Genomic DNA, 12207 nt, shown 5'->3' with positions numbered 1-12207 from the left:
GATCGTTGGCGACGTCGCTGCCGCTGTCGCCGTTGCCGTAATTCTCTGCCTCGATGTTCTCTGCCTTTTTAGCTAGAGACGGGTGACGGGTTCGTGCGTGACAGTGGCATAGAATGATTCTTACGGCAGAAAAATATACATACATACATATGTACATATATGTATGTGCATACATATTTATATATGTAGTATATGTACATATAATAAATAATATTAACTAAAAATCAATTTATATATCTCGAGAGCTACAATGTGCAATCTTATTTCCCCGATATCAATACCCGATGGGCCACACACAATAAATTGAAAAAATGTACAAGACGAACCGGCTTGAGAGCCAGCCCCACATTCCACTCATCGTTTGTGTCGAAAAATGCTCTCAAGTTTCGCTTTCAAGTGTGCGGCGAATGTGAATATTGTTTGGTCAACAGCGGAAGATTATATTGAGTGGAGGGAGAGAGTGGATTCACCGGTGAATCACTTCTTTTGATATTGGCCAAGCCACTGGGTATTTAATTAATTTGCTTCGATTTGAACCCTATGTCTCTTATGTGAAATAGATCTATGGTAATTCACGTAGATTTATAAATGTGCTTGGCGGGAAAATTTAATTTCCGCTAATCTGATATAGTAATATCTGATATAAATACTAAAAACAATTCCATAAGATTTGAATAGTAATAAAGAAGGCATGACACACATCTCGTACACATGAGTAAGCAATCAAACAGATTTATACTCAAAGATGTTTTATGCATTTATATAACAGCTGTTAAATATGTTTTACAACAATGTCAACAAATTTATATTATATTATATATTTTAGAACAATTGTATAACAATTTTCTAGCTGCAACAACAACCACATATGCTAGAAGAACCTCAGAAGCCGCTTCCCAAACTAACAAACAAAAACATTTGGAGCCAGAGAATCAGCTGTCACGTACAAAAACTTTTGCATGATGCTAGTACATAGCTACATACATATGTACATGTATACATGCATATTACTTGTAAGATTGACATGCAATCGTCATACCAGACACAAACAATCTACTGAAATGATTATACCTTATTATATCCCCCCACTATATATCACTACATCTCGCTCACGGTTGAAAGAGCGTGCGACGAAGGGTGGGCCACTCAACGAACCATTTAAACACACACATTATAAATCCATCATCGAAAGAGATTTCTAGATAAATCCAAACCACCATACATGGTATATACAACAGAAACATACATACATATATACATATGTATGTACATATGTAATTTGAATACGAATACTTATTTCTTATTTAAAATCATTTTCAGAGCTAGTTGAGCATAAAATATGCATATGACTCTGCAAAAATGTCGGAGTAATTATTGCTACCATCGTCGCCACCCATTAAACGCTTGGAGTGTGGGAGATGTGTGCCTGTCATGCCATACAGTACTCAAAAAAAGAATATAAAATTCTGCCGAAAACACAAAATGAAATTTTTAAATTTTCAAACATTTCTATTCATGCCACCAGTTGGTGGCTGTTGCTGCCACTGCTGCTGTTTTGAGGCACACTTTTGTTGTCGGTTGGGGCTTTAGAACAATGTTCCCCCTATTTTTTTTTCGGGGGCGTTGGTAATTTAGTCATTGCCTACAAATATTTACATAGTGGACAGTGGAACCTCTCGCTGTGATGAAAGGATTGGAGTATTGCTTCCATTTCGATTGCACTGTTTCCACTGTGCAACTGGACTTTCTGTTGGCCATTCGTAATGCCAACAGAGTTGTGTTCCCCCCACCCACTCATCCACCCACAATATCCCATGTTGGTCTTCTGTTTTGATGCCCCCAGTCTCTGGGGCTTGGCTTTGGCTTTCACCAAATATCGTGTGCTATGCATACAAACAAAAAAACAAAGCGCCAGAAAGGTAGGGAGAGCAAAAAAAGACCCATAGAGTGAAAGAGAGGACACATGACTCGCTTAAAAAGGGACAGAAAGAGAGAGGGACAACATATTCGCATAGAAATAGTGACAAACAGAGAGGGAAAGAGAGGCAGAGAATAAATGGATCCCAAATAGAAGGAAATGTGTCAATAACCCATCCAAACAATCCAAAGGGGCGACCGGTGACAATAGTCAGACCTGCCACACAGACACAGTCGGTGTTATTGTTCCCCCCGTTGCGATAGTGAATCACAGAGCCAGAGAGATAGGCATGGAGCCGCAAGGTGTTTCATGGGTTTGCATGTTGCCCATTGCTGTGGCCTAGCCACCCCATTATTATTATCGCAATTAGATGGGCGCAACAAATAGTTGTGTTTTCTCTTTGGTTAAACATAAAATTACACCACTATCAAAAGCCATGCAATTAAAACCAAATAAAGCAATAAGACTTTAATGCGAATGCATTGTATTCTTTTTGGTACACAAATAATTTACTTTGCAAAAACGGTCTTTATTTTATCTTGAAGGATTCCTGCACAGAATCGAGTAGATTTTCTCTCTGGTCGTCTCAGGTACGAGGTGTAGCCACTGGTAGCACCTGTGTTTCAGGGGGACTTAAATCCAGCAATTGGGTAGAACTCGATCGAATATCTTCCTGCTGGTCCATGGATTCGATGTGTAAAGGCAAGTCTCCGTAGACACCCGGGAGATTTGGCCAAAAGCTTCGATAGACCGCTCTTCCAGTGACACCATGTACCTGATACTGATACTGGGCCTTTCCTCTCGTCGTTCTTGAGGATTTAGCATGCACCCCGGTACTTATCGGGGACAATGTGAAGCGAAGGTGGTCCCCAAACTCTGCTCGTTTTAGCACAGATAATTGACAATAACTTTCCCCTTAAATGTGAGAAATTCGCTCAATTTACCTTCCCCGTTTAGCCAGTCCGGTAATGGCACGTTGTGTTGTAATAATTGCAAACCACTTAAATGGAAGCTCAACTGTGAAAGCAAAACCTGATTATGGCTCAGAGGAGTTTACTATTACTATAAGTGGTTAAGTCACTAAGCCAGTGAATAATGGGGAGCGAGCCGAGTAGTTACACAAGTGACAATGCGACAAAGTGCGAAAAAGAACCCAAAACAAGTTGCAACATTTTTTTTGTGAGTTCTTATAAGTGACTGACTCAAGACATGTTTATGTCCAGTGGGTACATACAGCTGTGGCGTAAACAAAAACCACAATGACACTAATCTGTCTTCTTTGAGATATTTTTTGTTAATGCAGTGGTTCTAATGAACGTTTTTAAAACTAGTATATCAACATTGAGGCATAATTCGACTTATCCGAGAGAAATGGTAAGCTTTGAAGGCGTCAGTTCGAAATATTTGAAAAGAAAAGGAACTATTCCGGTATTTGGGCGGCAACAAAAGTATCACTTATCTAAAAAGCTCAAAAAACTTTAAATTACAACGAAATTTACATACTTTTTCATTAAAATAGTTTACTTTAGTTTTATTATAAGGTTAATAATTTGTTGTTAAGCTTTTGGCAGCAACAACAAAGGCTCAGTGTCTTGTCATAAAATGTAACCTTACTTTCGCATCTTTCCTGGGGGACTCATCTCCACAAATCTGGAAGAACCCCCAGCAATCCAGCTTTTGTTTTGATTTCGTATTAGAAAAATATTCTTTAATTATTTTTCTGGGGACTGAGTGGGAGAATACCTGGGATGCAGGATCTATATTAATATTTATTTTTGCCAGCTCCATGTGTGTTTTCTACCCTGTACTCACTTTGCCCCATGGCTAGCTTGCTCAATTGGATTTTTTCTCCGACTTCGGGCATTTAATTTATATTCATTTTAGCTAGATCTAGCTTTGCTTATCTCTAGAATTTTTTTAAGATCCCTTTAAAGCCATGTGGCCGGCTTAAATGGATCTCTCTTGCTCTCAGGAACCAGTAGCTTCAACCGAAATGGGCATATTGTGCCAGTTCTTCCATGTGTTTCTTTCTGGTATCATGTTACGAATCATTTAAGTTGAGAAACCGACTATTTTCCTCACATAAGGATAGGTTAAATAAATAAAACAAATAAAAATACGATTTTACCCTGAACAGAGAAAATACCTTCCTCTCACTAATATGAGTCAATTTTAAAAAACGAAATTAAAAAATATTGTTTCGTTTGAAAGTTATTAATTTTCGCAACAAAAAGTGGTCCAATTGCCCATAGTGAAATGGCGGAGGGTGTCTAATTCCTTCGATGTGTGTTTGTTCTCCACCAAAAACAATGCTTCATTTAACGCTGACCTTTGGGCTAAAAGCTTTGATCCCCATGCATTTTGCAGCGGACTCCTAGCCCATGCCGTTGTTGGTGTGAGGCAGTGGAATAAATACAAGTCCGAGAGAGCGAGAGAGAGAAAGAGAGGAAGAGATAGAGAGAGTAGTGTTCCGCTTGCCATTTCGTTCCGAGAGCTTTGGCTTTTGTGAAAAGCTCAGCTTAGGGAGCTTTCCTACGCTAATGCGATTTTTTGGCGCCAAAAAAAGATTGTTGAATGTTTTGCGGCCGTTTCGTTGTAGTTGTTGTCATCAACTTTTGTAGGGAATGCGCTTGAGGTATATTCTCAAAGTGATTCACTTTGTGAAAATACAAATTACTAAATATAAGAACAAAATAAACATATAAAACAGGACATTTATAAATATCCAAGCAAATGCATCAAATCACTAGAAAGTTTTAAAAGACATGAATATGCATGCAGGTATATTTCTATGTAGTTTATTTTTCATATTTTATATAAATTTTGTCTTAGAGAATACCAAAATCCGTGTCAATACACTCCCACTGTGAGAAATTCTGTTAAAAGCCGTAAAGAGTATCCAAAGTTCGAGCTTTATCGCTTACCCTCTCTATATGTTTCCCACTTACTTGGCGTGTGTGGTGTTCGCCTTATTCGATGGGCTCCTCCGCGCCGACTGGCAGTCGGTGAGTGGGTGGGGACTCGATTCGCTTCGATTCGCCGCTTCTCGACTTGAGAGCCGAACGCTGCCGAACAAGAACCCGACATCGGTCGCTAGGTTTCGTTCGTGTGCTGGGAATAGCCTCCTGGTTATCCTTCGTCGTGGGATGGGGCTGAGAGTGGGGAGAAAAAAACCAGGAGAAGGGCTAACTGTCTGGCTGCCAATGGCACTGGCAGTGGCACTGCTGCTTGCTGCCTGCTGCTGCTTTGCCAGTGTCGCTGGTGCTGGTGCTGGCTGGTTCTTTTGCTGATGCTTGGCTCTGGCGCGTTCACTGTGTCTCCTGCACTGGAAGCGTCAACTCCATTTGCACGCGCGCGCGTCGCGTTTCCGTAACATAGCAAGAGGTACGTACGTACGGTGCGCGTATACGATTACGAGTCGAGTGTCGGCATCGGGGCATCGGGAAATCGGCAGCAAGTAACGGTAGTTTGCTCTGTGGTTGGTACGTGCGTGTTCAAGGCTATACCTGCAGCAGGCACTGTGGCACGGTGACTGCGGCTGTGGCCTGCAGCCAGCATCCATTTGGCTACTCTTTTACTTAATAAAGAACAAAAGTTGCAAGTTGTTGTTGTTGCTGTTGCTGTTGTTGCAGTTGCCATTGGAGGAAGAGGCAGGCAACTTATTGTTTGCGTTGTCCATTAATTCTGGGTGCGTGGCTCATGGGTGTGCAGAGCAGAGGGTTCAAAGCCGCCAAACCGCTGCGCGGCGGTGGCATCAGCGTTGGCGGCGCTGCCAAGCGGAAACGGAAGTGCAATGTGCCGATGACACCATCTTGCTTTTCCCTTTTAATTTTTTTGACGTGTTTTTTCTTGTTTACATTTGAATGAAATGAAATGCGGAAAATGGTGACAGGAAAATCGGTACAGATTCACTCCTACATTTTGCTCGCGAGAAAATGCATTAAAAATTCAATTAATATGCAGCAAAAAAATTGTACCCCAAAAAAATGCATTTTACAGAATGAAAATTCTGAAAATGGAAAAAGTACATATTATGGCCACAATGTAATTGAATTTATAAGATATTTTAGCATGGCATTCATGGAGGTTTTTTTTAAATGTTTGCTGACCACAAAATAGTCAGAGAAAAATGGAGGGAAATGGGAAAAGCACTGATGCAAAGGTGTAACATTTAAAGTGAAATGTAATTAAATGCATGCAAAAAGAATCCCCATTTCCCACAATGTGAAGTGAGTGAGATATTCGAGTTAATGAAATGAAAATGATGAATATGTGGAACATTCGTCAGCCAACAAAAATTAAGAGTTGAGTTTGCGATTTCATGGTATTCCATGTATGGCGAAATGGGTCATTTCTGCAAAATGAACACTTGAAAATGATTTGCATTTAATGAATACTTGTGGAAAATGCATTCAACGGATATCTCTCTCAGGGAAAATTCAAACGAAAAATAAAATCAACGGAGCAAACATTTGTTAAGCTTCAAAATTCATGCAAAATTTAACGTGAATTCAATTTTGCATATATGTACATATATTTCATATGCTTGATTGCTTTTGCAGCACAATGAAGAAACCAATTTTTGGTAATTGCTTTCCACTTAGTGCATCCTAATATTAGTGTACACTAAAGAACAAAACAATTATACTGGAAATTAAATTTAGAATTGTATTTAGTAAATATTTCTTACATGTCACATAATTAATGGAGAATAACTGGAAATGAAATTGCAGGGCCAGAAGCTGCAAGCAAATTTCTAAAACATTTTGCAAAAAACTCCCCTGAGGAAACTCTCTCGCCGGTCAGGAAATAGAAAAATATAAAATGAATGCATTATTGAATAGGTAATTTATTGGATTTTGTGCTGGTATTTTGTTCGCTAGGCAAAGATCATTTTCTAGTAAATATTTGTTGGAACAAATTCTTTGTTCGACTTTTATAGAAATTCTGAATTTTGGTTTAAATTCGTTTGTCAGGAAAGGGCAAACAACACATTTAAAATATGAGAAATGCGAGAAAAGCAGAATGATATTTGGAAACAGCTGAAATATTTGTTATTTGCTAAATGGCGTGGGACAAATAAAACATAAATTATAATATTACATTTATAAAAATTGTTGCTAGTGTTGTTCGATTTTTGTTCCGTAACACAAACCCCTAAAAAACCGAATTTATTTACACAAATATACATATACAAATGTACATAAATATACATATACATATGTACATAAATATACATATACATATGTACATAAATATATGCAGTTTTTTGTGTAACTACTTTAGAAGAATATTCTACACAATTTTATTTATTAATTGAAAAAAGTGTTTAAGATTTTTGAAACTTGTTTAAAATCAAAGAGAAGGATATGGAAATCCTTTGATCCTTTGAAATCCAAATTCCTTTGTAAGGAATTAAACAATTCTTTGTTGAACAAAAATCATTTCGGCCCCCCCACTGGATATAAATCCACAGGAATTATGAACAAACATTGCTAGGAAAACTTTTTTAATTCATATTTTAGCAAACAAATTTTAATCAAGCAAAATTCCACTTTTAAATTCGGCGACACTCAAAGCAACTTTTGAATGCTGCTAGCGAGCGAGGAATCCCCGTGAGTAATAATAAGGAATACAACACGGGATGGAAGGGGGAAAAAAGTAACCAGAATACACCGAAAACAACGCACAGTTTGGGATCAAGGGAGCTGGGGACAGGACAGAGAGACGGGACGGACACTACTCTCAGCGTGGGGCACAACAAAATATACGGCTCATATATACATATGTATGTACGCACTCGTCGTACTCGTATTTATGTGCATAAATGAAAGCCAAAAACTAAATCTAAAAAAATATGTGTAATATTCCGCACAGCAGGCAGAGAGAGAAATTCTTCACACGCGAAATGTTGCAGCAGCAGTAAATAAAACAAACGGATGAAAAGAAATGTATGTAGGTGTGTACGAGTATATGGGATAAAAGAGTGGGTAGGGGCATGGAAATGTTGAGGGAGCTGGAATATAACGCAGTGAATGGGAGACTGAAGGGCTGAGAAGAGTGTAGACCCCAATCCTCCTGTAAAGAAAAAATATTAAAAATAAAAATAAAATTAAAAACCGGTAAAAATAATGTATGGTAAGGGTATTTTCGTCCTGCAGGATTACACTATGTTCAGAGGAAATTTTTTTTTGGGGATTTTAGTAAAATCATTTTACCGCTGTAATATTGACATTGCGAATTGTTGGCAAATGGTTGATATTTCGACCAACATACAACATCTATTAAAGCTTTACAAATTCGACAAAAGAACCAAAAAATTAAAATATATTTAATAACCTAAATAAATGGAATTTATAGGATTTATGCAACTATAAAAAAGGGTATTAACACGTAGAAAAATTCGCATTGAAATCTCAGTCATAGACAAAACTCTTCTGCCCCTCGCCTTGGTCTCTATCTACAGAGGGATGTGTGGCTACAAGGGGTTACATTTAACTACACACATGCACATATGCATACACACACACGAAGACACTGAGTGTGGTAGGAAGCAGTATTCACACATTCGAAAGTAACGCATAATGCGTCATTTTTCACTTGAGCAGCAGCATACAGCATAATAACCTAGCCATCACGCAATGGAGGAGGCATTGAAGGGAGAGGCGCTTTCTATGAGGAGTCTAACAGGAAGATGGATAGAAAATGAAGAAACGAAGAGAAAGAAAATAGCTTGGCAGAAAGAGCTTACAAGAGAGAGAGAGAGAGAGATAGTGGGAGGCAATGGCAAAGGCAAAAAGAAAGTGTGTAAAGTACAGTGAGATCTCCTATTGGTGTGACACATCTATAGATCAAAGATGGAGAATCAAAAGTGTTGAGTTTCCATTGAAAGATCCAAAGAAAGCAAAACCAGGAACTGTAAGAGTTCTAATTTGTGACATAAATATTAGTTTTGGAAATATTTGACAGCAGAAATCATTCAATATCTAAAGAACCATTCAAGTTTAACTATCCGCAAAGCAAAGTACATTAAATTGTAACACCCAAAAGCGTGAAAATACTCAAACTTAACAATCGAAATAATTTAGACATAAAACAATTGTTCGCCCCGTAGACTTTCTACTGCTTAAAAGAAGAAACGTAGAAAGATGATTTGTTTTTGCAAGCTAGGGAGAAAATTGACTGCTTCGTAGAACACAAACCATCAGCCCAACCCCAGTCCCGCAATGTGCAGCTTCCAAAGTATTTGAGAGGCGCTAGACAAAGGCGTATCGTATTCTGTGCTGCATCCAACCACTCCACTGCCGTATCCTTAGACGTATCCGTATCTAGCTGAACGAGTATATATCCATCCAGCGAGTCATGTGTTTGTTTACAGGCAACTCGAGTGCACTTGAGCGGTGATACAGACGGAGAAGGAGCAGACTCTAAGCCGAAGGACCACCAGGCCCAGGCCAGGACAATCTGATGCTGCTGCACTTGATGCGTTGAGCAGGCAGGACAGAGGCGTGAGGTGTGGCAGGTGTATATGTCTGTGCAACCGACAAACAAGCTGCAGTTGAGTGTAGGATAAAGAGAGGAATTTAAAGAATTCTCTCCCACCACCAAATGCGGAGGCAAACAAACTCTTTCTTTCTTTCGACACGTTCGTGCCGTTCGTGTCTGTCTGTTGACCTGCCCCAATGCTCTATGTGTGTGTGTGTGTGTGTGTGTGTGTGTGTGTGTGTGTGTGTGTGTGTGTGTGTACCTTTCTCCTCTATCTTCTAGCATCTCAAAGGCACCTCTTCCCTCCTTACATTCGTTCCACTTACTCCACTTTGACACGTCTGATTTGATGTCAAGCCAACATTTACATTCATGGTTGGGAAAGAAGCCTGCAAGTCAAGTCGGTTTGGTTGCGAGGGCCAACTAGTCAGACTTTCACAACTCAAAGAAAAACTCAATGGATTCTGGTGTGCATTTCTATAGACCTGTCGTCCCCGCTTTATAATGATCTGCTAGAAAGAGGGTGCCCCGTATTGCGCTTGGGCAAATAACGAACAAATTTCCCATAAGCGAAAGGGATCCAATTTTCGAAAATATTTTTAGCTTTCTTTGCTATTTCTTTGTGTTGAATTTATATTCGAAATTTTGCATTTTATTGCACTTTCTATTTAAAAAGTTATCTATTTCTGTTTCTATTTGAATTCTTTCTTATGTTTTTTTGTTGTCTTTTGTTGCAGCGGCTTTTGCTCTTTGCTTTTACCCTATTATTTTTTTTTTCCGTCCTGCTGCTGCTTCCATCTGTTTTTTGCGTGGTTGTTGTTGTTGTTGTTGTTTTTGTTGCTCTGTTGCTCCTTGCTTCCTTTTCCTCTTGCTGATTAATAATTCATTGGGCTTTCCACGCCTTTCTTGCGGCATCGTTGTCCAACCATAATTCTTGTGGCGCCCGCCGTCCGTTTGTATACGGAAAAGGCAAAAAGCGAACAGCACACAAACAATTTATCGGTGGGTGGGACCAGGAGTCGCAGTGCCCCAAGAAGGTGCAGCAGTCGCTCTACAATGAGCAGTAGTTCCAACTCTTACTAAAAGTACACTTGCCATTGCCCATAAAACATTCAAATGTACAGCGATCAATGTTAGGCGCCAAAATGTTTTATTTTTTTTAAGATTTTATGGATGTTAGATGTTATTGTGCCCCTTTTTATATTATATTTTATTATTTATTGATCCTTCCTGCCACCTCTCCTTCAATATCTTTTTGTTCTTTTTTGTCTATCTTATTTTTTGCTTTTATTTTTTTGTATTTCTTGAGTTTAATTCTACTTTCTTCTGCGGCTGTAATCTATGCCTCAAACTTACATTTTCAATTATTTATGTTGTGCAAGGGGTATCCGTATGGCTGTAATGCCTCGCTCTTTTTTTACCTGGCTTTTACGGCACTTTCCGCTTCTGACGAAACTTTTTAATGCGTGTGCCTGTGTCTGTGTGGTACATATACTTTTTTTTTGTCAGCTTTTTCATGCATTTTATTTACGTTTGTTTGTCTGCATGTTTGCTGACTCTCGTACACGTAACTGCATTGGACAGCAGAAATTGTAAAAATCATTTGCTGACTTTTTGTCCCAAAAGTTTCACTTCAAATGTTGGCTGGCACCCCACTCGCCGTCTCTGTCTCTCTGTTGGCCTGTTGGCCTCTTTCTTTCATGCTGTTGCTCTTGTTATCTCTCTCACTCTCTTTCGCTCTGTCACGCATTTCAGAGTCTCCTTCTCTGTCAGGCTTTTGGGAATTTTTCTCAGCCATCTCTGAATTTCATGGCACAGGCCTCATGTTGCATTTTAATTGCAAAAATCTAGTTTTATTTCTGTTTCGGTTTTTTTGTTTGCAACTGTCTATTGTCGCTGTTCAAGAGAATTGATGTGCCTCTCTGTCTCGCTCCCTCCCACTTGCTCTGGGTGAATGGCTGCCAAAGTCAGGCAGGATGGGGGCCAAAGTACAGAGACAATCCATTTTGTCAGGCCAACAATTGAAGCCAAATGTGGTTTTTTTTTTGGGTGGGATACGAAAAGGGTATCTCTGGTTGACAGGGGAATTGTATGCAGCCTGAGAGGAGGTGAAAAGAGAGCGGCCAAAAGGCGAAAAAGAAAAGGGTAGTCAAGCGACAGACAGGCAACCAAAAAGCAATTAAGCGAGAAGGTTCGTTGCGAAACTTGCAACAAAACAATAAAAACAAAAAAAGGAAACATAAGAAATGCAACACACAAACGCCGCATCATCGCCATGGGATCAGATATCGGGAAACAGAATCCAAAAAGAAGGCTAAACACAGCCAGGGGGATCGGCCAGCCACCAAATGTGCATACAAGTTTTGCGTCAGTTCCCCAACATTCTGTCAACACGAAGACAGAGAAACTTAGAGATTGCATTGCATATTTCGACCCATCAGCTCTTTCTTCTTTGTAACTCTTTGAGAGCCTTCCGAAGGAGATCTGGCATACTATTTTTTTTTAAGATCTATCACGGAATGCGCCAGCGCCCATCGGTCGTTTTCGTCTACATGGCTGGGTTCCACACATACATTTTTACATATTCCTATATGTTTTGTTTAACATTAAATATTTCTATTTTATGTTTTATTTATTTTGTTCTAAAATTTTATGGTTTTTTTTTTGATTTTTAATTTTATTTTGTTAAGTTGAAAATGGCTTATCCGTTTTCTAAGTTGTGTCGATAAAAAATAGAATTAAACGCATGGAATGTTATGGATTCTATCGGAAAATACATTTTCCTGAAGTTTCACAAGTGGCTC

General features: G+C 39.1%; 1 protein-coding gene across 1 annotated transcript in view; it reads left to right on the top strand.

Moving 5' to 3' along the window:
• LOC117903898 (mannosyl-oligosaccharide alpha-1,2-mannosidase IA) overlaps window positions 1–12207 on the top strand; it is a 72629-nt gene that overhangs the window by 3041 nt on the left and 57381 nt on the right. The window lies entirely within an intron of this gene.

Source organism: Drosophila subobscura, chromosome A, assembly GCF_008121235.1.
Source record: "Drosophila subobscura isolate 14011-0131.10 chromosome A, UCBerk_Dsub_1.0, whole genome shotgun sequence".
NCBI lineage: Eukaryota > Metazoa > Arthropoda > Insecta > Diptera > Drosophilidae > Drosophila > Drosophila subobscura.
This window is presented reverse-complemented; position numbering and strand designations above follow the sequence as displayed.